The following is a 25692-nucleotide window of genomic DNA, read 5'->3' as shown; positions in this document are numbered from 1 at the left end:
AGAAGTAGGAAGATCTCTGAGTTCAAGGCCAGCCTGTTCTACAGAGTGAGTTCCAGGACAGTTAGGGCTATACAGAGAAACAAACATGTCTCCTGACACTTGGGCCTTAAAGAAGCAGTCTGGACATTTCCTAGGGTCCCAGTGTGCCCACCTCTACTTCTTGTTTTGTGGAGGGGTGTCTATATATTGTTAGTTGGGGGAGGTTAGTGGGTGCTAATTCGGCAAAGGGAGGTTTCAAGACCCACTGATCCCTCAGCATCCAGACCCCATGACTTAGTCAGGCCCCCATAAAATTGCCTCACTCCTGGCATTCTCTCAGGAACCCCAACATGGCCCCCTCGATCAAACATCTTTGGTAATACTAAGCCATGGGAGTGATCAGAACATGTCCAAAAGTAAAGTAGGCTCAGGTTTCTTGGACTCAGGGTGAGACTTCCATGTCCATAAATTTTCTTTGACAACTAGGAGGGTTCTCCGAGGTTGGAGTTGCCTACCATACTATCAGGCAGGAAAAATGCATCTCTGAGCCAGTCACAGACTCCTTCTATTTATTAGCTACTGTTATGGCTTATTTTTTAAAGGAGAAGGGGTGAGGTACGGGGGAAGCAGAGAAGAGGAGAGGCAGGAAGAGGGAAATGGTAAGCCAGGGGAAGAGGCAGGAAGCAAAAACACTGCAGAATATTTTACCTAAATGCCAATTATCACCAATTTGGGTAATTCTCACTAAGCATTTAACATCAAACTCATCACATACTGCCCAATAATTCAAAAGCAGGATTCGGCATCATTGGTGGTTTCTAGGCAAGCTCTGCCTCTTGACAGCTTCCCTTATCAGCAGCAGGACACTTAACTTTGATGCACCTCGACTGCCACACATCCTCTGGGTCAAGAACTATAGAATACCAAGCAGTAGAGTCATTGACAATAACCCTGGCCCACAAGTGAATGAGAAAAATCAAGACATCTTGCTCCCATGGCTCATTATCTCTCCTCTGCACTCACTCGCATGATGAAGAGAGCCAAGAATTCGGGACTCCTGCTCTTTGTCAGGCTGCATGATTACAGGGGCCCTCACCTACCTGTAGAGTCACCGCCCACAGGGCAGCTGAACTTAGCTCATTCCCTGAAACCTCTAGTACTAGAGTCACACAAAGTTCAGGATCCTATAGGGCTGGGGACACTGCCACCAAGAGAACTTGTTGGCTGAGAGCCCTTGTTCATCACCACTTAAAGATCAGTGATTCTCAGAGGAGGATGGGGTAATTTAGAGACACAGAAAGCAGGGAAGTCCTTGGGGCAGATAAAGGCAGATAAGTAGTAAAGGGGAATGTTTACAACTTAATCCTTCATAGAACGCTGGAGCAGACTGTTGCAGGTGAAGGTGAGCGTCTGCACCTTGCAGACATTGTATCCCAAGGGTCCAAGTTGAACTGACCTGACTTCTATCCTGGACAGGAAGGCTTGGAAGGCCTTACTGGGAACTGGTGGAAGAAGAACTGATCCTAAGCAGCCAGGATCCAGTGATGAGGTTCTAATGGTCCAAAAGGGAAAGAAAAGAACATGGTGACTGGTCGAAGATGTCCAGGGAAGAGGAAATCTGAAGGTGCCCTGAACATTCGTGGCAGATCCTCAAAGCAGATTGGAAGGGGGAGGAGAAAAGGTCACTGCAGAATCAAGGATGACTGGAGCTCCCTGCCTGGGGAAAGGATGGATGGCTATGTTTTAGTTGCCAAGACAACAAGGCTAAAAGGCAGCCTGAGAGGCCCCAGAGCCCTCTCTGGGATGCTCTTGCTCTCCATGACATTGTGAACAGATCTTCTCCCACCTACAACTATAATATGTTCTTTCTTACTCAAAAATGTGTTCAGCACTGACATGACTCACCCCCAATTGTAGCAGGATACTGCACATTACAATCATGCTTCAGAAACACATATTTTTCAGCATTGTTAGTGGCAATAAACCTCTGTAACATCTAATCCAGACCCATTTACAGGAAAGATAAATAAAAGCATTTTCACATTTCCCTTTGTGCAAAACTTTTTTAAACACCGGGGACATTACAGCAGAGGTCTGCCTCGCTTGTAGAGAACATACAATATATGTTTTTTTTTCCTCAGGAAACTAAAGATACTACAAATAAATCTGCAAACATATATTTCTTCAAAGCATTAATTTTTAAAGCGGCCAAAATTGCTAACAACCAGGGAAAGTACCGATTTATAAATTATGTTCTCAGCATATAGTATACATTGTGAATTTGCATGCATATTAAATGCAAATAACCAGAAGAGCATAACATTAAGGCTTCAAATTTATATGTGCAAAAGACAGTAAATTCTAACATTAAAATTCTTCCCAGAAAATATTAACTCCCCATATCCCATGTGACTGTCACAAAGTCAGCTGAATAGTCTCACTGCAGAACTCCAGAAGTCAATAACCTAGTCCGGCCAAATTCACATCACCCTAGCTGGGAATGTATTATAGCCCAGTTGGCATCGTGCCTGCCTAGCACACATGAATCCTGGGTTTCAATTCCTAGCACGGTGTACACTGTATCCTGGCAGGATCAAATGTTCAAGGTCATTCTTGGCTATCTGCTGAATTCAAAGGCAGCCTGGGCAACACAAGGCCCTGGCACAAAACAAATAACCCAACTTTCACCTAATTAATGCTCATGTCAATTCCTAAGTTGAGGCAGATGAAGTCACTGGCATGGGACACAGAAAAGACGCTAACATTGTCCAGATTTTCAAAAATATTATCTTAGTTATGATTTGATAGAAAAATTAAAACATCAATAAAACTGTCACTATTGTATCAATGGCGACAGCATTGTCGAACCGGCAGAATGCAGCTAGCTCTACTCTTTAAGTACAACGAAAGTAAGAGCTGTGACGACAATGTGCGTTAGCTAGGCTACATGAGTTTTGGGTGCAGAAAACAGACTCGATGTTGCTGTGTATTGTTTTTTGATGTGTGTGGGTATTTTGCCTGCATGTATTTCTGTGTATTACGGTGGAGACAGGAACCAGAAGAGTGTTGGATATCCCAGAACTGGAGTTACAAACGGTTGTTATCCTCCATGCGGATGTTGGGAATAGAACCCGGGTCCTCTACAAAGGTAGCCGGTGCTCTTAACCACGGAGCCATCTCTCCAGCCCCTAAGTGTTTTGTTGATGTTATTAACATCTGTAATAAGTTAAAGTCAGGCAAAGGAACCAACTCTGGCTATGAGAATGAGCCTTGCCAAAGCAACTGAAAGTATTAAAAGCAAAACCTGGGTTTCCAGGAGATGGAGAAATTGCGCCCCAGGACTGGACCATGGGAACCCAGGCCTGGCCTCTAACGACTCTTTGCAACACCAACCAGAGTTTCCTGACTATGGTCTAGGCTGTGAGGTTCGGACTTTCCAGCTCCCTCAAATTCAGTCTTCTGTGTATAGGTATGGACACACACAGACACATGATTTATATACACACACTGGGCAGTTGATAGATTAGATAGATGGATGAGGGGACAATTAATAGATTCATTTTCAACAGAAAGTAGTGACTAATATAAAATGCAAAACTCGGTTGGGGATTTAGTTCAGTGGTAGAGCGCTTGCCTGGCAAGCACAAGGCCCTGGGTTCTGTCCTCAGCTCTGAAAAAAAAATAATAATAATAATAAAATGCAAAACTCCTCCCAGTTTTTACTGTTGTTGTTGTTGTTTGGTGTGTGTATAAGCCATGAGAAATCTGACCCTGAGAGGCATTCACCTTGTTTGAAACAGGAGCTCTTTCTGGAGATTGCCACTGAAGCTAGTTGACTGGCCGGCAAGCCTCCGGGATCTGTCTGTCTCTAGCTCTCCAGAGCTGGGATTACAAGCACATACCCCTACCTCTGTTTTATATTTTGTTTTGCTTTTTGTTTTTATATTGGTTCTAGAAATCGACCTCAAGTACTGAAAATTATTGGTGAATCAATTAAATGGAGAGAGCTCCAGGGCCTTTTGTTTCCTTTTTTTTTTTTAAAATATGGGGATTATAATCTATTCTGATATGGGGGTCAGGGCTGAGTGATTTTAATTGCAATGTAAAAATTAATGCATTTTTGGTGTAAGTAATTCTTTCACTTTGGATTGAAAGTATACTGCCTGGTATCCATTTAAAGAAAATCAGTCAATTCTGGAATCTGATGGAGAATTCTTGTTGCTCTTCCAGAGGACCCTGGGCACAGTTCCCAGTGCCCACATTGGGAGGCTAACAAAGACCTGTAATTCTAGCTTCAGGGACTCTGACACCCTCATCTGGCCCTTGCAGGCACATGTGCACACAGAAAGACATAATATATAAACAAAAAAAATCTTTAAAAAAATAATGCCATGGTCTAGAGAAATGGCTCACCAGTTAAGTGTACTTTCTGCTCTTCCAGAGGAGTGGAGTTTGGTTCCCAACACTCACACTGGCCATCTCACCACCTTACGTAACTCCAGCTCCAGGGATCTGAACCTCTAAACTTCCGGCTTCCATGTGCACATATTCATATTCAGACACACACACACACACACACACACACACACACACACACACACTCACTGCACACATACACACAAACCTAAAATAATTTTTTAAAATAATTTTTTCAAAGAACAGCTATTCTAGAATGAGAATTTCATTTGTAGAAGACAGGCTATGGCAATGTTTCTGGTAGTTGAACACATGCTCACACATGCCAATTTGGGCTGTATTCTTGTGTGTTTACCCTGTGAATTTCCTATGGATGCTACACTTAACAAATGACATAGCCCCTCCAGCTAGAGCCTAAAATTACAAATCGGACTTCCTATTCTAATAGGGCAAATGTCCGAGTATAGCTTAGGCAAGCAAGCTCATGGCTGAATGCTATGCCAAGCACTCCTTCTGTCTTTTGTCCTTGGACTGTCCATGAAGCAGCTCCCACTATTTGCTTAGGCAGCTCTGCCTCTCTCCTTCTGCAGGCCATCAGGGAATGCCTACCTACACAGCTGCAGCTGATGACCTGTGTACACAGGTGCTTCCCAGACCCTTCCTTCCCTGACCTCTGACCTCACCACACTCCTTTATTTGTTGAGGCCAGGGGGATCTTCTGGGAGCGGGCGAAGATGAAGGGTTGGGAATGCATCCCTAAGGGAACTGATTCAGTCAGTTTCTGTCTTTTGCAAACTGTCTTGTTGTCACAACTGGAAAGAAAGGTGGTCTATTCCAGAAGGTGTTTGGGTATTTGTTGGATAATCCTTTGGCTATTTTAGGTTTTTTTTTTCCTACTTTTAAATGTAGTTAATTAGTTAATTTTAGACTTGTAGATAGAGTATTCTCCAAGACAGCAATGCTTATCTGTAATTTATCAGCTGTCACATCACTCCTGCCACCAAGTCAAACCTGTCTCCCTACAGCCCATCTTCTCCTAAAATCAGCTGTCTCCTCCTCTAATTTTTCTGTTTACAGTCCACAGTGTTACCCCAAAATGTCACTTTGATTATGTCACTTACCCTCAAATGCTCCAAATGTTTCTCTTTAAATTAAATTTCTACCTGAAATATGCAAGTGTACCCTCCCTTTCCATCTATGCCTACCCTCACCCAGCTCCCCATACCTATTGTACCCATTCTACTTGCCACATGAAGGGGAAACACTAGCTCCCATTCTCTAGCTATATGTCCATGCTTGCCTTTGAGTCTCCATCCAGAACAGAGCTCCTGTAAGATCACAAATGACACCCCTTCATTTGACACTGGCAAAGTTTAAGGGTTGGGTGACTGTCCTGGATCACACCTTCAAATAACTAGCTTCCCATGGCTTTCCACTTTTCCAGGTTCGGACCATTTTGGGCTCATATCCAGCAAGTCCTGATGCAAAAATGATAGTAACTAGCTGAAAAATCACTATCCTGACCTCTTCGGAAAGCACCTCTATTTTTACCTTTTCCCATAATGATGTCTCAAATAAGAAACCTCTCAAAATTTTAAACTTCTTGCAAATTCTCTTAGAATATAACCCCAAGGAAGCCAGTGTTAGGCACACATCTCAGAATATACTTCTCATTATGATGCATGCACATGTTACATATAGTTATGGAGATATTTTTGGTAAAGTGTTTTTAATATTTAATAGGCATTAAATAGGTAAAATAATGCCCTACTCCATATGGAGCAGCAAGAAGCCATTCTAGAACTTTTTGCAAGCATTTGCAATTGTAATCAGTAATGCAAGCAGGAAGAATATCAATGTTGTTCAATCATCACTGGTAAAAATGTAAATTTTTTTAAAAATTAAGACTTTAAAGTTCACCTGACTTAATCTTCTGCTAATGCAAGCTATTTCCTGGGATTCTGAGTGATTTAACATCATCAAGACATGTCAGAGATTCCTCCAAATTATTCAGTGCACACCATGTGTTATTCTGAGCCTCTCAGGAGATGAAGCAGGGTGAGGCCCAGCACATGTCTGAAGAACAAAGGGGAAAATGAAGCACAGAGACCTCAAGCTAAAAGCACAACACCCCTGTGAAGATTCTAAGGACATATCAGAAGCCTGGAAAATGAGAACAAATCAGCAGCCATTAGCTGAGCACCAAATTAAAGCACCATTGTTTCCAGTCTCTGCGCTGAATATGAAGGGCACCGATTGGGCAGCGCCCGCAGGCCCTTCCACACAGCGTTCCCCGTGTGCAGGCTCAACGGCTTCTCTTCCTTCCAGAGTGGCTGCTGGTGCTCCCACCACCTTCCCTCAGACCACACAACAGAGTCAGCAGGAAAGCGTTCAGTTGAGTCAGAAATACAAGCTACAGTTCTCGAACTTCAACATCTCATTTCGCTTTTATTAAAAGATGAAGTTTGCTACCTTTAGATTTGCTGTTATATTAGTTGTCATAATCCTGGGTCTCAAACACTTTTTTCCACTGAGTATAATTTACTTTTAACTCATAATTGCTTCATGGGGAAATTCAACTGGCTTTGGACTTCATCGAATTATCGGAGTATCGCATTGGGTTAGCAAAGAAAAAGACAAACTATCAAATCTTTAATTGTAATTTTAACTGCTGAAGAATTTGAAACAGCAATGAGATACTTTGATTTTTTTTTCTAAATTATTGCTTGTATAGTGTTTCGCTAACACTGGCTGTGTCAGTAGGGTTTATGATTCTCTGACAAAGTATCTCTCATAACCGACTTAAGAAGCATCTACTTTGTCAATCTAGAGTTCCAGTCAGTGGACAGTGGCCCCTGTTGTCTTGGGCCTGTTATGTCACAGTACACCACGGGAGGAACAGGCAGCAGAGAGGGGCTGTTCACCTCATGGCGGCCAGAAGGCAGAAAGAGAATATTAATGTCCAGGGTCCCAATATCCTTTAAAGTTAAGCCCCCAATTACTGCCCACCAGATATTGCCCATGTCTTAAAGGCTCTCTCACCCCTCTAATAAAGGCACCGCCGTAGGATGTAACCTTCAATACACTTACAAGCCAAATCACAACAGCAACTAATGCATAAATATCTGAGGGAGAATCACTAAAGTCTTGATCAAAAAAGTATATTTGAAAATGTATATTCATCAACAAGCTTACGTTAAAATTCTGAACAGGGGGCTGGTGACACAAGCCAGAGTGTAAAGGTGTCGCTGCCACGTCTGACGACCTGAGTTCAATTCCCAGGACCCACACAATGACAGGAAAGACCTGACACTATTGTGGGGTATTTGTACACTGTGTGAAGGTGAGTTGCTGTAACTGGTGTACTAAAAAGCTAAACAGTCAATAGCTAGGCAGGAGGTACAGGCCGGATTTCCGGGATAAGAAAGGAAGAGGAAAAGGAGTCTAGGTGTGCAGGAAATACCAGGAGACATTGCAAGAAAACAGGAGGTGCAAGATGGAAGAGAGGTAACACCATGTGATAGAATGTAGATTAATAGTATTGGGTGAGTTTAAGTTATAAGTGCTTGTTAGGAACAAGCCTAAGCTATAGGCCAAGCTTTCATAATTAATAAATCTCCATGTCGTTTTTTGGAGAGTTGGCTGGTGGGACAGAAAAGACTCATTACAGACTCCTCCAAGTTGTCTTCTGACTTCCACAAGCACACCACAAGAAGTACATGCCAGGCACACATGTACATATATTTACACAAACACAAAATTAAGGTTTAAATGTAATAATTTTTTAAATATGAATAGATTATTTTTGGAAATCTTAGGATCGTACCATAATTGGATTCTATGTCCACACTTAAGTCACAGGGCTTGAGAGAGACTTCTACTGTCAATCCACACAGTCCTATTACTATATTTTTTTTCTGCCTTATATTGGGTCTTCTTAGAGCTGTGCTATCTGAATAGTTTCCCATGAGTTTACTGTTTCCTCCAAATCCTCCCCAGCTCTTTAGACCTCCTTTCTCAGTGCCTGCACACAAGGGGCTGTCCCAGCCTTGTCATCATCAAAGTCTCCCCTGAACCTCTCTACCCTCTACAATTTAGATCAGTTGATGCCAATACCCATTGCTTAGCTGTGCCTTTAGATGTCTGTCTTCTCCTTGGCTTTTTTTTTTTTTTTTACACATTCAAACTTCAAGTTTTAATATGAAAATCCATATCGTGGCGAATGGTAAAGTACTGTAACACGTTGATTCAGTCCCCTTGCACAGCTACTCTAGTCTAACTTATCTGTCATTTCCCACCGTGGCCTCCAGTACTTTCCCCCATGTGTGCTTACACTGGGAAGATGCCTCCTCACCAGGGTAGATAGCCATTTTAAAACACTACATACGCTAACTCAACCAACATTCAGGTAGTGACTTGCTGCCTCTTGTCCCTGAAAAAAAAAAGCCAGCTATTTGTCCTTCTGGACAGAGATGTGATGGTCCAGTGTCCAACTTGACTTGGTTTTTGGATGTATTCTGGTGGACTCCAGATTGCTAAACTATATTGTTCAACAGTTCTTTCAGAAAGGGCATATCAGAAATAAACTTCTTAAATTCTTCAATATCAAAAAATACCTTGGTTTTACCCTTAAAATCAAATGCCAGCTTGGCAGGATAAAGGATTCTTGGTTGAAAGCCTTCTTCTTGCAGAACTTTAATGATCCCGGACCACTGACTTCTCACATCTATTGTGCCAGGTGGTAAGTCGGCTGTCAGTCTGATTTTTGACCCTCTGTAGTTTATTTCTTTTTTTGCTCAAGAAGCTTTTAGGATTTTCTGTTTATCACCAGCACTCCAAAACTTCCCCAAGATGTGTCTAGGCGTGAACCTGTGCTCATCCACCGCATTAGGGATTTGATGAGCGCAGACGATCTCGAGACCCAGGTCTTCTAGCTCGGCAAAGTTTTCTTCTATTATTTCCTTAATTATGTCCTCTGCTCCATTCTCGCGGTTTTCTTTCTCTGGGATTCCAATCACTCGGATGTTGGAGCTCCGAAGTCTATCCTCTCTCTCTCTCTCAGCCTTTCTTTATCCTTGGTCAACTGCATTGTCTCCTTAGTCAGGCCCTCCACTGCATCTTCCTGATCATTCACTCTGGCCTCAATCATGCACGCTAAGGAATCCATGGAGCTCTTCATATTTAAGACGTCGAAAAAGTACAGTTTCTTGATGTTTTCAACCTCCCTTTGCATCTGCCTGATAATACTGATCACACCTCTTCTAAAGTTCTCCTCAGTTTCATAGATCGAGTCTGCTTCTTTGGCTGAGAGCTCTTCTATCTCCCCTTCTCCGTGTTCATTAGAAGTGGAGTGTCTTGTGATGGGACACTCAGGTTTGTACATGAATGGCTTTTAGGACCATCACTGCCTGCCTCTAGGGATTCTGATGCAGAAGCCAAGTACAAGGTTAGGCAGGGCATCCCGACTCCCTGACCAGTCATGGTGGCTGCTCCTCCCTGCTGGAACTTAACCAGCTTTTTTTCTTTAGAGTCCCAAACCAAGCAGCTAAAGGCAAGTTCTCTAAGTCCATGGAAGGTCTCCTTTTTCTTACTATGGGAAGTCATCTTCACATTTCCTTCTTCTTCTGATTCAGAATCTGCTATCAAACTAATCAAACCAATCTCCTCACTGCTCCTGGTGATTTTTCTCAATGGCACGCTCTTCGACCACAGTAAGGCCTTGGAAGGTTGAGCCTCCTGCTTCGAGAAGGACAGAGACCTCTCCCTCCTCCTCCTCCCCTGAGGTCTGTTCCTCCAATTCTGAGTCCTCTTCTTCCTCCTCAACTCTGAGCCCTCTTCTTCTTCCTCCTCCTCCAACTCTGAGCCCTCTTCCTCTTCCTCCTCCTCCTCCAACTCTGAGCCCTCTTCCTCCCCCATCTCTGAGACGTCTCCCTCAGAAATTGTTTCCACGTCTATGATTTCTTCCTCCTCCTCTAGCCTTGAGACCTCCTGCCTCTCCAACTTGAGAGTTTCTTTATCCTTCGCTTCCAATGTTTCTTCTTCCTCAATCTTCACGTTCGGACTAGCAACTTCGACCTCGTTGATGAAGAGGAAGCTCAAACTATCACTTGCTTTTCTTCCAGCTTCATGCTTTATGTCTCCTAGAGTTTTACCCCATCTTTCTTGAAGCTCATTTCTTCGTCCTCCGTTTCTTGCTTCGTGTGGAGGGAGTACATCTTTCAGTAAATCTTTCAGAAAAAGCCCCACTGCTTACTGATATCCAGCGTGGCTGCTGAGAAGTCAGCAGTCAGCCTGAGGGTGGCTCCCGCTTCAGGCGCTGCCGTCTCTGGGGACATTTAGGAGGTTCTCTTTATTCTGATGACGGCTTCTTTCTTTGGCTGGTTTGTCCTGCCCATTCTTCGGGTCCTCGCCTAGGACCTCTACACCGCCACCACTCTCTCTGCACCTGTCACCTACGCGAGGCGGGGCTTCTCCCATCCTCTCTAGTGACGGTTTCACGGCGCGGATGCTGTAGGGTTGTTTTTTGTACTGCCTCCTACTCAGCTTGCTCTTTTCCTCACTTTTCACAGTGAGGTTTCCAGGGTCCTCCTCTGTTCCAGAACTTTCCTCCTTCACTTTCTCTCCTGGCTTAGACCAATCTGAGGCTGAATCTTCTCCTTCTCGCTGCTCTCCCCCGTCCTCTGAACTCTTCAGCTCAGGTGGTGTATGTTTAACCAGCATTTCCTTTAGATCATTTTTCAGGCTTTCTCTCATCTCTACAAACATCATGTCTTGCATTTCCATTAAAGCATTAAACTTCTTCATCATGGCTGCGATACGTCGTTGTACTTTAAATCCGCTGATGCGGCCGTTTCCCTGTCCGTGCCTGCTACCGGCTTTTCCTTGGGCTCCCTTTGAAGCCTGGCTGCTTTTGACTGCATACCTGACATCGTGGATGCACTAACACCGGAGAGCACTTTCTTTTCCCGGAGAGGCCTTCAGAAGCTCAAACTCTAAAAAGGCATCCCATCTGTTCCTTAAGGAACCAGCTCTCAGGACGCAGCACAGGTCTTGCTCCGTCCACTCACAGCCGCGGCTCTCAGCACCTGGGAGCCACGAGGTCCAGCACGGAGGTCGCGGCTATTTTTTTTTTTTTTTTCACCTAGCTTTCATCTCGTGCCATTTCTGAGACCCCAGGTCTTGCTTATTAGTGGATTCTGCCATTTACTGGAACACAATCTAGATTTATACAGTTTCACAATTTTGTGATTTTTTTTCTCTTTTGACCCCAAAATTTCTACATTTAGTTGTAGGTTATAGGAAATGCTGAATTTCCCTTAGATAGTTTTCAGTGCTTTGCCCTCTGATGTTTCTATTTTTAGACAATGGACCTCGGGAACAGATCCTATCAGCTATTTATATTTATTTATTTGTTTGTTTGTTTGTTTATTGTATTAGCTTCTACATTTAACTCACTATCTAGGAAATTCTCCTGGCATTATCTTTAATCTTTATAAAATTCTGTGTAGTCAGTATCTGTGAAATCTTGTTTTATCTCTCTGGAGGTTTTTTTGGTTTGGTTTGGTTTTTTTCAGAAGACTATTTCCTACAAAGTTCTGTTTTCTCTAAGTTTGCTTGTTCTGAGCGCATGCTTTAGCTCTGGCCTCTCAAGACAGGAGTTTCCTTAAAGTCCGGTGATCCCTGTCACCTGCTGATACATCAGGGTGGAGAACCAGAAACTGAACAGCAAGCCTGTGGCTCAGGAGGATTCTTGATTCTCAGGTGTGAGCTTCGGCAGAGGTTTTCAATCCAAAACTGGGATATGGTCCTCTGTTTCCCTCTGCCCTATTCAAAGTCCACTTTCTTAGCCCTTAAGTCACCACGCGATCCAGATCCATTCCAACTTCCAAAAGGAGGTAGCTGCTGACTCATGTTTTCATAGGTGTGTCCCTTTAAGAAAAAAATCCCTCAAAAGTCATTTCAATTATGCTTTAGGAGGGTCAGGAATAACATATGTATTCATCTTTTTTTGGGGGGGTGTCACTTTTTAAAATTTTTTTCCTTTTATTGAAAATAGATTTTTCCCCCACATAAAATACCTTAAGGTTTCACCTTCCAGTTACTTCCCACCTCCCCTCCCATCTGGAACCATCCCCTTTTGGTCCATCATTAGAAAACAAGCAAGTTTCAAAGGAATGAATAATAAAATAAAATTAGAAAAGAACAAAAATTAACACATCAGAATAGGACAACACTAACCAACAGATGGAAAAGAGCCCAAAGGCAGGCACAAGAGACAGAGAGCCACTCACTCCCACACTAGTGTTCCTACTTGACTCCCCTCAGAGGACACCACAGAGACCGCAGGAAAGCCTTCAGTGAAGTCAGAAACAAAGCTACAGTTCTCTAGCTTCAACTTCTCACCTGGCTTTTATTAGAAGATGAAGTTCACTATCTATAGATCTACTGTTGTTTTGTTTGTCATAATCCTGGGTCTCATCCATATTTATCTTTAATCTTAAACCTCTCAGTCAGTGCTGGGCCTTTGGCCTTAAGAATCCTTTAACACTGAGATTATTCAATTTGTTTCCAAATATTAGGATAAGATCCAGTGTTTAGGGGTAACAGATTGGGGCATTTAGGTGAAACTCAATTTAGTACCTGAATGTTCTTATGTAATAGTGTGGTGATATTTTATTTATGCATCACAATAAAGCTCATCTGAGGATCAGAGGAAAAAGCCAGCTACTATAGCAAACATAGAAGTCAGGCAATGGTAGTACATGCCTTTAATCCCAGCATTCGGGAGGCAGAGATTCATCCAGATCTCTGTGAGTTCAAGGCCACACTGGGAACAGAGCCAGGTGTGGTGGCACACGCCTTTAAATTCCAACAATAGTTAACCATAGAGATCTGGAGGTCTGTACATACAGACAGGAAGTGACAGAAAGAGGAAGTGATGTAGCTGGGCGGAGAGAGGAAGTGAGATGGCAGGCACAGAAAGGATATAGGCGTGGGTGGGTATACAGGAAGTACCTCTCTTTGGCTGAGGATTTCCAAGTGGTAAGATCATGGCTGGCTTCTTTCTACTTCCCTGATCTCTCAGTTTTTACCCCAATATCTGGCTCTGGGCTTTTTATTAATAAGACCATTTAGCAATTCATCTTACATAATAGTATGTTCCAATGCCCCAATAATGCACTGTTCATTGTGAGAAATAAGAACACACCCTCAAAGGGAAGGGAGTGCTTTGCACTGACATTGGCCTAAGAGAGGACATTCGCGCAAACTCCATCAGACAAGACAATGGGGTGGGGAGCCAATGCAAAGGAGGAAAGAAGGGTTTCAGTTCAATTTTCAAAACCTGGGCTTCCAGACAGTTCTCTGCAGAGGTTGCATTATGTACAACCGAGTATGATTAATTGATTGAGGAATATATACATCGGGGCTCTTCACATAAGAAAGAAAAAGCCTTCTGCACAAAACACAGCTGCTTTGAGTGTCTTAAGATTCTCCATCTCTCACCAAGGCGGATCACCACGATGTTGAAATGTTTTGTAAATACTTTAGTTCCCTACAATCCTATGAAAGGAGATAGAAAACTTCATACTTGAGTGATGTTCAGATTTTAAAGTTAGACACTTAGGAAGACTGAAAATATAATGGTTATTGAAATTATTTCAGGTTTAAAAAACAAACAACCTTTAGTATTGTACATCTGCAACTCTCCAGGCCCCAGCACCACTCATCCCACTAAAATGACTTTCTACCAGTGTGGATAAAACAAACAAACAAAATCCTCACTACTGCCTAAAGGAGAACTGGCTTTAATTATATGTTAAGTACACACATGCATGTATATGTGTAGAAGGATTTTAAGTAGAACCACAGACTTATCCAAACTGCAATGATACAATACAAAGCAAATCTGTGGAGGATAAAAGGAAGGAGTGGCAGAAATCTTAATGAACTGCCACAGGGAATACATTCTAAACCACAAGCCCAGAGCCTGGAAGACAGGGAGAAAACACTCATGTCACATAAATAGGGAGTTTTGTCACTAAAGTAATATTCCAAAGTGTAAAATCTTTTAGTGCAACGTACTTGTGACAGACAGGATTTCCAAAAAGCCACAGAATGACCCCGAGATAGAAGGTCACCAATGCTGGCCTGGCCTGCTGACAGAAGGTGAGAACACTCATCTCAGTGTAAGAATCAATGAAGTTGAGTAATCTGCCTTTACAGTACTACAGATACAGGCTGTCGAGCCAACAGAACATGGGGACTTGCACCAATTCACTTTTAAATCCCTGTTAGCCTTCCATCAATTCAAGAAATGTCTACTGAGATCTACTATGATTAAGGCACACAGTCTTGTCTCATCATTTGTTTCATTATGTTATAAACTATTGCAAAAAAAAAACCAGCTAATTGATTTCACAGACTGATTGATGCTCTTCCTTAAGAACAACAGATTGATTTTTTTATAGACAGCAATGTTCATTCTTCCATTGTGTCTTTCTTCGATGCACACAGTCCAATCGACTTTAGAGCCAACTCAATGCAAAATCAGAAGAAAAGCACTAAGGGAACAAGGTCCATTAGGCCCAATATTGCCTCAATTACTTTAATTCCATTATTCCTGTTCATATTACTTCTTTAATCAATATCTCTTTGCAGTTACTCATGTTTACCATTTTCAAAAATCTCAAGTAATAGGATTATGGTCTTTTGAGCTCAGTTTCATAAATACATTTTTGAATTTGTGATTGTCTCCAGGACTGTATCTGAGAAGACTTAAATTGAATCAAGTTTTCCAGAGGTCATTTCATGTAATAATTTTAATGCAATATATGTGCTTTTGCCTGTTGGGCCATTTGTCACTCAGTGTCAGAGACAATTACATGTGGCTTAATGGCTGAGTGTCCTCTTCCCATGTCGAAACCTTAGGGTAGTTCATTTGATTTCCCCTTAAACCTGAAGACCTTTCTGCACTATGCCTGCCTTTTGCTCAATGCAATTCTTCCGCCTCCACTGACAGTCTTCCATGAAAGAGTTACATATGGATAGCATATTAACAATTGCATCTCCCCATGACAACTAATCAATCACAGTAAGAGCCTCCCAAATTATAGAAACTCTGTTTAGTTCTGTTCTCTGGAAAAGCATCAATGCAATGTCTGTTAAATGCAAGAAGCTGCCCTTTTGACATAGACAGACTACATGAAAGACATCAAGCCCTTCCCTACAATGTGTGGGTATCTTACTGAGCATTTGTAAAAATAACTTGTGACTCAAAGAAGCACATGAAAATTTTGATTGAGAAGTCATTGGAAGTTATCCTGGAGTTCAGAACAGGTTTTTTTAAAAAAAAAAAGATCAGTCAGGAGTAAAGTTTCCATTAAAAAAAAATACAAATCACAGGTAGTCTTGAAGGACAGGAGGATCTTGGAAATGGAAGCAGAGAGACAAAAGTAGGGAATGGTGTATGAGGAATAAAATGGACAAGTCCCACTGAGTACACAACTTAATGGAGTGAGTAAGAGTTCGAGGAGGTCTGGCTTTCCTTTAGAAGCAATGAGTTGAGAGTCATAAGGAAAGAGGATCTATGGCCTTATGAACCGTCAGTCTCCTTGCAACATGCAGGATGCATGGGCAGCAACTGCTGTGTGCATCATGAGATAGAAAGGCTTCTCAGCTGTGTGCTAAAGAACCAGTGGGATCCGCTTCCCACCTTCTTATAAAGTGCCTCATCTGTTCTCACCCCTTCTTTCCACTGTATGCTCCAGGGATATCGTATCAACATGCAGTACATAGCACATCCAGCTCCCTGCAGATCCATCTCCTCTCCTCTGGAATGGTTTTCATTCCATGGTGCTCATGCACATGACAGCATCTTTTCTATTCTCCCAATCTCCACTTCTTTACGACCTTCGCCATAAAAACATTCCCTAACTCCCTCAAGCCAATTTTACTGTCCTGCTTCCCGTTTGGAAGCCATGTGAAGTATATGGCTGAATTACACCAGTGGCTTTTGCATGACTGTCCATCAACGTCTGAATGATAATATGCCTAACATTTTCTCCCAGAGCAATTTCTGGTACGTGACAGAAAGGCAATGCACAAATGAATGAATGAACTAATAAGCAAGCAGAGAGGAAAGTGAGAAAAACCTAGAAAAGAAGAAGAGGAGAAGAAGAGGAAGAGGAGGAGGTGGAGGAGAAGCAGTGGGGGTGAGGGGCTTAAAAACATGCATTACAGGAATTGGGCAATGCCTAGTGCTATCTACATGTACAAAACAGTAACAGATTAAGGAGAATAGCAAACTTCTGAGCTCCCTGCCAGAAGCCACCTGCTCTTCTTTACTACCTTTAACTTTCCAGCTCAGGATCACTTAACTCATCATCTTAAATGAAACAAAGAGAGTGCCACCAGAGAAAGAAGAACCCAGAGAAATCGAACACTTAGGTTCACATTTTAACTTGTGTGCAAAAAAAAAAAAAAATCCTAAGAAGGTTTAATAAAAGTGTGAGTCAAAACACAATTATGCCAGGCATAGTGGCACATGGGGAGGTGAGACCCTGTCCCCAAAACAAAAGGCTTGTTTAAATTAGGATACTTTCTAAATACTATAAATAACCTCTAACAGGTCTAAAAATACACACACACCAAACTCTACCATGTTAACCACCAATTAAGTGAATATAGGAATGACTTCTCAGGTTTCAAAATCAGAGCTAACAACAAATATTAGCATCCCATGAAAATCCTGTGTCCAAGTTCTCAAATATTAGATCAATGAAGCTGAAGAATGCAGAACGATAGCACAGAAAAGATTAGGCAACAAAGATAGCTAAGGTTTAAATGCTAGAGGGGCTTGGAGTTTTGTATCTGGGATGTTTCCATAACAGGTGAGTATAAGGTCCACACAAAATGACGCAGTTATTAAAATGAGAAGTATTACATCTTACCGATACAGCAGTGCACAGCGCAGTCGTTAGCCACCCAGTTCGACAGACTTCAATAACCAGCATGTGACTGCTCACTGCGCTCTACCTGCAGCCGCAGAGGGCAATCCCACCATCACCCTGATGATCCTTGCGTGACTACAGCACGGTTAACTGTTTTAAAGAAGCACTACAGACATCCTCAACAGGCCAAACAAGAGAAGTGCCATGGAAAGCTCCAGAAGTCCTTAAGTCAATGGTGCCAATGTCTTGAGGGAAACAAAGAAAATAGCTGTGGAGGCATCAAGATGAAGCTGAGCATTCCTCCATGTCATTTGGTGGGATCATGCCGGCACACATCACACATGTCATAAATAACTGCTATATGATTTACCAATTTTCTAAGGACAACATCAGTTGCAAGCAAAAAGGCTAACAATATTTTGTTCTATTTATAAGCCACCAGCTTATAAATCCAGTGCTGTTGAAACCAGTGTTAACCACATGGCCGTGGGGCAGACTCGGCCTCATCCAGGAACACGGAAGCTCCTGTGGGCTGGGAATGTCCGCACGTGATTCCAATGGGCCTACAGGGTATAGTCCCAGGAAGCCCAGCCTGGTGCTGACCCTCCATCTCTAGACCTTGTCCTACGACCTCACAACAGCTCCATACAGCACTTATCTTGGGCATAGGAGAACTCACAGGTTTCCTAACCCATCCACTCATTCCAGGCAGAAAACTGCCTCCAGCCCTTTCCGCTTCTCAGCAGGAGGCATCGTTTAGTTCTTTTAGCTAATTTTTTTTTTTTTTTCTACAACAGTAGACTTGGACAGAAAGCACTGAGTTACGAGGAAGTAAAAATTTCACAAATAAACATCACTAGGAATAAACAGAGCCATTAAGTTCTACCTGAGGATCGGTGTCTTAATGTCTTACCAATACCCAAATTCGAATGCTAAAAAGGTAACTTCTAATAATTTGAGCTAGAGAAGCATAGAAATGTGAGAAGATGCTGTGAGGGCAGATCCATTTCAGGATAGCATTTATGAATTAAAGCTGGGAAACAGAACATTAAACTTAATAAGCGCAAAGCAGTGCAGCTGGGAGGGAAGAACAGCCCAGCTATGATTTAAATGGCACTGAACTGGCTGAGTATCTGGAGGTACTGATGGAGGCAGTATGCAAATCGATGGTTCAGCCTGGATGCCAGCGGAGAAGCAAGGACCACTCACAACAGGAGCTGTACATGTATTTTTAAACCCACTTTCTATACAACTTTTACAAGAGGCATCTTATCTATCTACAATGTAGTTTAACTCGGACGAAAGAGACTGGGGGCATTCATTGTGGGTAAGAGTGGAATGAAGCCTGCGCACCTCTGGTAGGTGTACTTGGCTTTTCCTAGTTCAGTCTGGCCACGGTCAGTGTGGTCTTTCACTCATTCAGTACACATTAAGCAGCAAGCAGGGTGTTAGACTTGTTAGGGGCTACCAAGAGAAGGGCCACTTGGACAGCATTGTGGGTGAATTCTGTCCCTCTAAAAGATGTAGAGGTCCTAGCTTCCTGCACATGTGACTGTAGCTTGCTTTAGAATTGGTGCCCATCGGGATGATGAAGTTCAGAATAGATCACTAGAATCACCTCAATGCCCTGTGGCACAGAGATAGACAGACATGGAAGGGACATGATGTGACACCTGGGGAAAGGTGCCATCTGTATGCCAAGGAATGCCTGAGACAACAGGATTTGGAGCTGGCCCCTACTCTTCCTCACAACACCAAAAAAAAAAAAAAAAAACCTACCAAAACCTTGATTATAGACACACAGCTTCTAAAACTATGAGACAATGACACAGATTAAGTCACCAAAGAAATAAACCCAGTTTATTGTCATGGACAGTAGAACTCCTGGGGGTCATTTCTACTCATATCTTGGTTCAGTTAACCAGGTTGCCACATCTATGTTAGATTTATAAAGGTCATATGAGAAAGAGATGGTTTCTCTCCGGTGGGGACCTTTAATTCCTCTGAAAATATGGTGAGAGAGCAAAGAAGCAGCAAAAGTTAATGGAAAACTGATCTTAATGACCTATTTGGGCAAATCAAAGTTGAGAGATATAAATTTTAATGGGGGGGGGGGGACTGGCGGGACTTAGGACCACTTTATCTAAGAAGAAAAAGAGAAGACTTAATTTGAAGTCTTCAGTATTTACATATTTACATTAATGTTGAAAAGAGAGATTTCTGACAAAAAGGAGGACAGCCATAATTCTACTTTACTCTGTAGAAATTGGTATATGACCTCCTATGGCTGTGTTTTATCGCTGTTGGTTTCCAAAGGCCCTGCAGGCTCCTCATGAGCAAGTCAGTTCACTGAGGCTTCACACTACAGACCCCTGAACCACAGGCATCACTGTGCAATACACACCTAAGAGAACGACATCAAGCTATGTAATGAAGGAAAGTTGGTCCTCATAGAGTGGCACCCTGACATTAGTCCTGCTTGTCATTTGTACCCCACACACCACTCATTTACCTTAGCACGATGAGCTTTCTCTCCTCTGTGTATTAGCAATACACGACCGTGCTGGCTGCCAAGGACCTGCAAAACAAAGGCCATCTTGTTAGAAGAGACTCTGAACATCAATTTCTGCGCCAATTGAACACGTGTAAGCAGATGCAAGGTTTCACTTGGAGGATCTTGAGCTGAACATTGCCCTTTCTATAACCAGCCCATTCCAACTGAACACCCTTACAGAAGGGTTCTGCACCATGCTAACCTGGGAACAATCAATAGCTGCTCCCCGTAAACAGAGCCTTTAGGCTGTCAATCTCTCACAGGATATTTCTGCTTTAAACAAGCCCTAGTTGTTAAAGTTTGCTACACTGAGTCTGGTGTTATGTCTAGAGTCTCACGAGTGCCTACAGCTGGAGAGGCAGATGCGTTATTTATCTTATAAATTCCCAACTGGAACTAACTTAGCTATTTATGGTTTTTTTCTAAGAAAACCCATTGTCCTGCAAACTGTAAAATATACTTAGATAATTTCATAGAATAAAACTTGATTTTTTAGAAAAGGTTTCAGAGCCCTCTTTTTCCGAGCATAGTTTATACATCAGCCTAGACAGAGAGTCCACTGGGAGGCATACAGCACCAGACTGCAGTTTCATGGGGGCTTCAGCTGGTACCCATGCAGACTGAAGCTTGAGAAGCCCGGTTTTAAAGTACCCCAAGCATCGTGACTGTGGTTCCTAGGACCACAGTATGGAGCATCCCAGATTTGAAGCCCACAGTTTCAACATAGGTGTGTGAATCTGAGGACAAATGGCCTCCTAACCCCTCCAATATCCTTTGCTGCTGACTAAATCCCCTTCCTTTTCCATAACACATAGACTAGTTGTGAAGCAACATCCAAAAGCTCCTCAGTTATACCCAATGGCATTCAAAGAGTCAGAAGAGGAATTACAAAATGGCATGCTTGTTCTAACAGGAAGGTATGCACTTAGGTACTCATACCCACTTGGAAAGTGCCTCGCTTGGCACCAGCTGTCTGAAAGGCATGCTACAATGAGTCCTATAACAAAAATTAGATCTTCCAGAAGGTATGGTGTGTGGATTTGTCAGTGCATGTAACCGAACCAGAAACGAAAGAGTCAACTGCCTTACTTCAAGAAAATATGGGACTGTGAGTTTCTATTTTTCTTTTGGCGTCTTTGAATATCTGTATGCGTCAGCCATAGCTGTGGTAGCCCAGAGGTGTGCTTTCCCCCTTTTAACTCGCCTACCTGTAGACAAGGAGGGATGGCAGACATCAAATGCAAGAAGCAGAGACTCAGAAGTCTGCGGCACCCAGCAAGGGATGACAGAACTGTGCTTGCACGCTTGCCATTTGATCAGACGGTGTCAATGAAACCTCAACCAGTTATACAGGAACCATAAAGGGAATCACATTAAAGTTAATGCAAAAGTCAGGAGAATGTCCTCCGCAAGGGACACTGGCTATTTGGTAGATGCACCACTGGGAGCAATTGAGGGCTCTCAGTATGACCAAAGCGCATGCTCCCCCCTCTCTGCGCCCATCTCTTCCCAGCATTTAAATAGTTCCTATCTCTCCTTCTCCCCCACTTACTCTTGTGCCTTCTCTGTTTCCCTTACCACCTCCAGCTGCTCTCCTACCCCAGCCTCGGTCACTCTTCGCCCCCCCCCCCCTCAATTGACCTGCTTTGTTACCCTGTCTTCTCTGAGAGCAAGGAAGGGAGAGAAAAAAGGAACATCAAACAGTCTCTGTACCTCCCTTCCACTTGCTCTTTTTCCCCATTATGCCCACGTTTCATTCTCTTCTTCTAGGCCCTCTTGCCTTTCACAGATCTGAGTTGAGGTTGTTAGCATGCCGCCAGCCCGGCCAAACACACAGCTTAGCAATGGCAGGGGAAATGCTGGACTCCTTATCATGTCAACATAAGACTTGGACTTCTCACATCCTCCTAACCTGTGCCAGGTCAACAGTCGGGGCAGGGAGACTTTAAAAAATGCAATAGCCTAGCATTTTCTTGGCATTTAAAACTGTAGGACAAACCTGGAATGTTTAGCTCTTGTGCTGAGAATCCATAAGGAGGTGACATACACTAAGCAAAGGGTCTCATTTCCTCCCTAGTTTTGCTGAGTGCACCATGACAGCAATCCTGGCTTTAGTCTCATCCCTCTCTGTGTAGACCCCCAACACCCTCCTGGGATGAAGCATGCCCCACCCACATACAAGGACCCCACACCCTCCTGGGATGAAGCATGCCCCACCCACATACAAGGACCCCACACCCTCCTGGGATGAAGCATGCTCCACCCACATACAAGGACCCCACACCCTCCTGGGATGAAGCATGCCCCACCCACATACAAGGACCCCCAATACCCTCCTGGGATGAAGCATGCCCCACCCATATACAAGGACCCCACACCCTCCTGGGATAAAACATGCTCCACCCACATACAAGGACCCCCAACACCCTCCTGGGATGAAGCATGCCTCAACCACATACAAGGACCCCACACCCTCCTGGAATGAAGCATGCCCCACCCACATACAAGGACCCCACACCCTCCTGGGATGAAACATGCTCCACCCACATACAAGGACCCCACACCCTCCTGGGATGAAACATGCTCCACCCACATACAAGGACCCCACACCCTCCTGGGATGAAACATGCTCCACCCACATACAAGGACCCCACACCCTCCTGGGATGAAGCATGCCTCAACCACATACAAGGACCCCACACCCTCCTGGGATGAAGCATGCCCCACCCACATACAAGGACCCCACACCCTCCTGGGATGAAGCATGCCCCACCCACATACAAGGCAGCTCAATGGTACCAGCAGGCACTGACAACGTGGTTCTTGATAAAAACACAATACAGTACACAAGAAGCCTCCTTCATTGCCCCAACAGGAAGCCTCGCAAAGTACAGCTTAATAAATATATGAAGATTATATATAATACAGAAATGCCTGGTACCGCTTCTCATATCAAACGCACTTACAAAGAACTCTATAGAGTAGGCTGTGATATGACAATCTCATATACGGTCTTTAAATTGCTGAAAAGTAATTTTTTAAGTAGTTCAATCTTTTATAGTCAACCTGTGAACTATCAATAAAACTCAGACAAGATCCAGTTTGCTGACCTTTTGTGTCCCAGTGCCTGGACACAGTACCTGGCACAGTCTCTATGCCCTAAATATGATGGAGAAATGAGTAAGTAGACAAGCAATCAACACACTGGTCATTATAAATGTTAAGACAGACTAGTTGAGGAGAATGCTAAATCACACTGATGGGCTTGGAATAATTCCCTTAGCCTTTTGGCACTAATTAGAAACACAACATAGGATCTGGGACACAATTGCTCCAGAATGCAAAGTATTACTTTGGGCAGGGACACTGAGCAGTCAGATGTGACCGCTAATACTCAAACAACAAATTTGAAAATAGAAAAAAAAAATCTACAAAGCAGACAAACGTTATTAAACAATACAGCATCCTGTGATACATCAGCAAATGCTTCTGTTTGTTTCCAAGATGCATTGTTCAGGTCTCATCACAGTTACATTGCTTCATAGGTGGGAGTAAGGGCCTGAACATGACACACAAGCATTTTCTAGTCAACTAAGAAATTGCCCAGAATGCACTTGCTCCACAGACCTCATCAACTACTGGATTGCTACTTTGGCTAAAGTGAGATATAGATTGCTGAGCCATGCTGGATAGAACTGTGGGAAGCCACTCTCTGAATGCATGGGTCTGGTGGGCAGTTGCCCAGTGACTGCAAGACAGTACTTATCAATCAACAAAGAGTGAAAGAAAGAGCCTGCAAGGCTGTTACATGTTACTCTAAATTGCTTTGAAATTAAAAGCATGTATTTCACTATGTAGCATCAGTATTCCACAGTAATTCCTAGAGGTTCTTTTTAACACTAACATCCATCATTATTGGACTAAAAGCATCACACCTCTATCAAAGCAATTCAGAAATCTACAGAGTCAACCATCTTTCAGGATTATCTGTCATAACTCACATCTCTCGCTCTCACACTAGAAACAGTTTACAAATGTCAGATTCTCACTTGGACAAGGAGTTCATTCTTTAAAATGCTTTGACAGCTTCTAGGACATACATATTTCAACATTAGTCTGATCTGAGTATGACTATTTAAAACTCACCAGTTTAACTTACAGCTAATAATGTTGAGGGCTGTTCCCCCAAATATGCTGACACTGCATTTGAGAAACAGCAATGGCAGGAAGGTCTCCATCATCTCTCCTGCCCTTCTTGCCTGATTCTGGTCACTAGAACTTGGGAAAGATTTTCCTGACCTCTTGAAGCAGATCACAAGGCCCTCACAAGAGAGGTAAACCCTCTACATATAAATCAAAGGAGCCAAGGATATGGAGGCACCAAGAAGAATCAAAGTCCTTGGCAGACCTCCTTCCATTTACAACCAGTAGATCAAACTCCTTTGCCCAACTCTTTGTCCACAACTACCTACTTCTTAGGTAACAACAAAACCCACCAGCTTAACAACTATTTGAGGTCATTATTGTATGAAATCTCCACTATCCCATTAAAACTTGAAAATTTTTCTATGTCTTTCTTTTTATGAGTGTCTTTTGTTTGGGGAATATCAGCCATGAACCTAGGCTAGACTTCTCTCCTCCTTTGAATACTTTAGACCATTCCCCAGAAACCACACTTACTATCACAGGTGCAAACCATGAGATCCACATTTGCTACAATTCAATAAGCAAGACTTTCTAATCACATAGATTTAGAGTAAAGGTGTTTTAACTGATTCTCCTTAAATTTCATGTTGATTTTTCCATTGATATGGTTTCCTACCTGTATGAAGACCATCGTTCTACAATTTCAGTCTCATGTAAATATCAGTATAAAACAATTTCCAAGAGCAGCCTCCAAAATGGCTGAAGTGGAGCAGAAAAAGAAGCAGACCTTCAGCAAGCTCACCTACTGTGTAGTGGACCTGGACCAACTGCTGGACATGCCCTATGCACAGCTGACACAGTTGTACAGCACGCACCAGAGGCGTAAGCAGTGCTGGCTACTCAAGCAGCTGAGAAGGCCCATGGAGAAGCCCGAGGTGGTGAAGACCCACCTGAGAGACAAGCAGTATGGTGGGTGTCTACAATGGCAAGACCTTCACCAGGTGGAAATCAAACCAGAGATGATCAATCACTCCCTGCCCATCCCCTAACCAGCCCATGAAGCATTGCAGGCTAGGTCACCCGGTCCTCCTGCTTCAACCCTCTGAAGTAGCTGTAGCCAATAAAGACTCATGTTTAGTCCCTGGCCAGGGAGGGGGATGGGGGGAGAGGTGGGGGAGATTCAGAAATAAAATCTGCATTGTGCTTGGCGTCTGCATTCAGTATCTACATTGTCCTATGTCTGTTTCTAAACTGCAATGCTGACAGATGACAAAGAGTCCGGGAGGAGTCTCATCCACAGTCAGCAGAGCCACCTCTGGCTTCACCAGTAGCATCTCAGAAGCTCAGCCCAGTCAAGCAGGTTCTGCAGGAAGAAAGCAGTCTGATGGAGGAGGTACCCCATGTCCAGTTCTTCCTGGAAGACACAGGATGGAGGATCAATGACTCCATGCCCAGAAGTGGTCAAGCCCTGTTTAGGCAGCACTTTTGGTGACAGAGGGCCCAGGGGAACCCTCTGCAAGAGATCAACACATACTTTCATAGTTCACAAGGATGTAGCAAGTGCACCCTCCTTCGTTCATGAATAAGGCCTCTTTAACATTTTAATGAGAACATTAACTCTGCTTCCCTTGGTTTGGCCTTCCCAGA

General features: G+C 43.2%; 1 protein-coding gene and 1 pseudogene across 3 annotated transcripts in view; one reads left to right on the top strand and one right to left on the bottom strand.

The window, feature by feature from the left end:
• The window catches only part of Enox1 (ecto-NOX disulfide-thiol exchanger 1), a 560595-nt gene that overhangs the window by 423457 nt on the left and 111446 nt on the right, over positions 1–25692 (bottom strand). For all 3 annotated transcript variants that reach the window (XM_036199546.1, XM_036199549.1, XM_036199548.1), the window contains exon 2: positions 19858–19923. The gene's annotated coding sequence lies outside the window, so the exon portion shown is untranslated. The remainder of the gene's footprint in view (positions 1–19857; positions 19924–25692) is intronic.
• On the top strand, positions 24801–25094 carry LOC118590774 (annotated as a pseudogene).

Source organism: Onychomys torridus, chromosome 9, assembly GCF_903995425.1.
Source record: "Onychomys torridus chromosome 9, mOncTor1.1, whole genome shotgun sequence".
Taxonomy (NCBI): Eukaryota; Metazoa; Chordata; class Mammalia; order Rodentia; family Cricetidae; genus Onychomys; species Onychomys torridus.
Note: the sequence above shows the minus strand (reverse complement) of the source record. Positions and strands in the feature narration are given on the sequence as shown.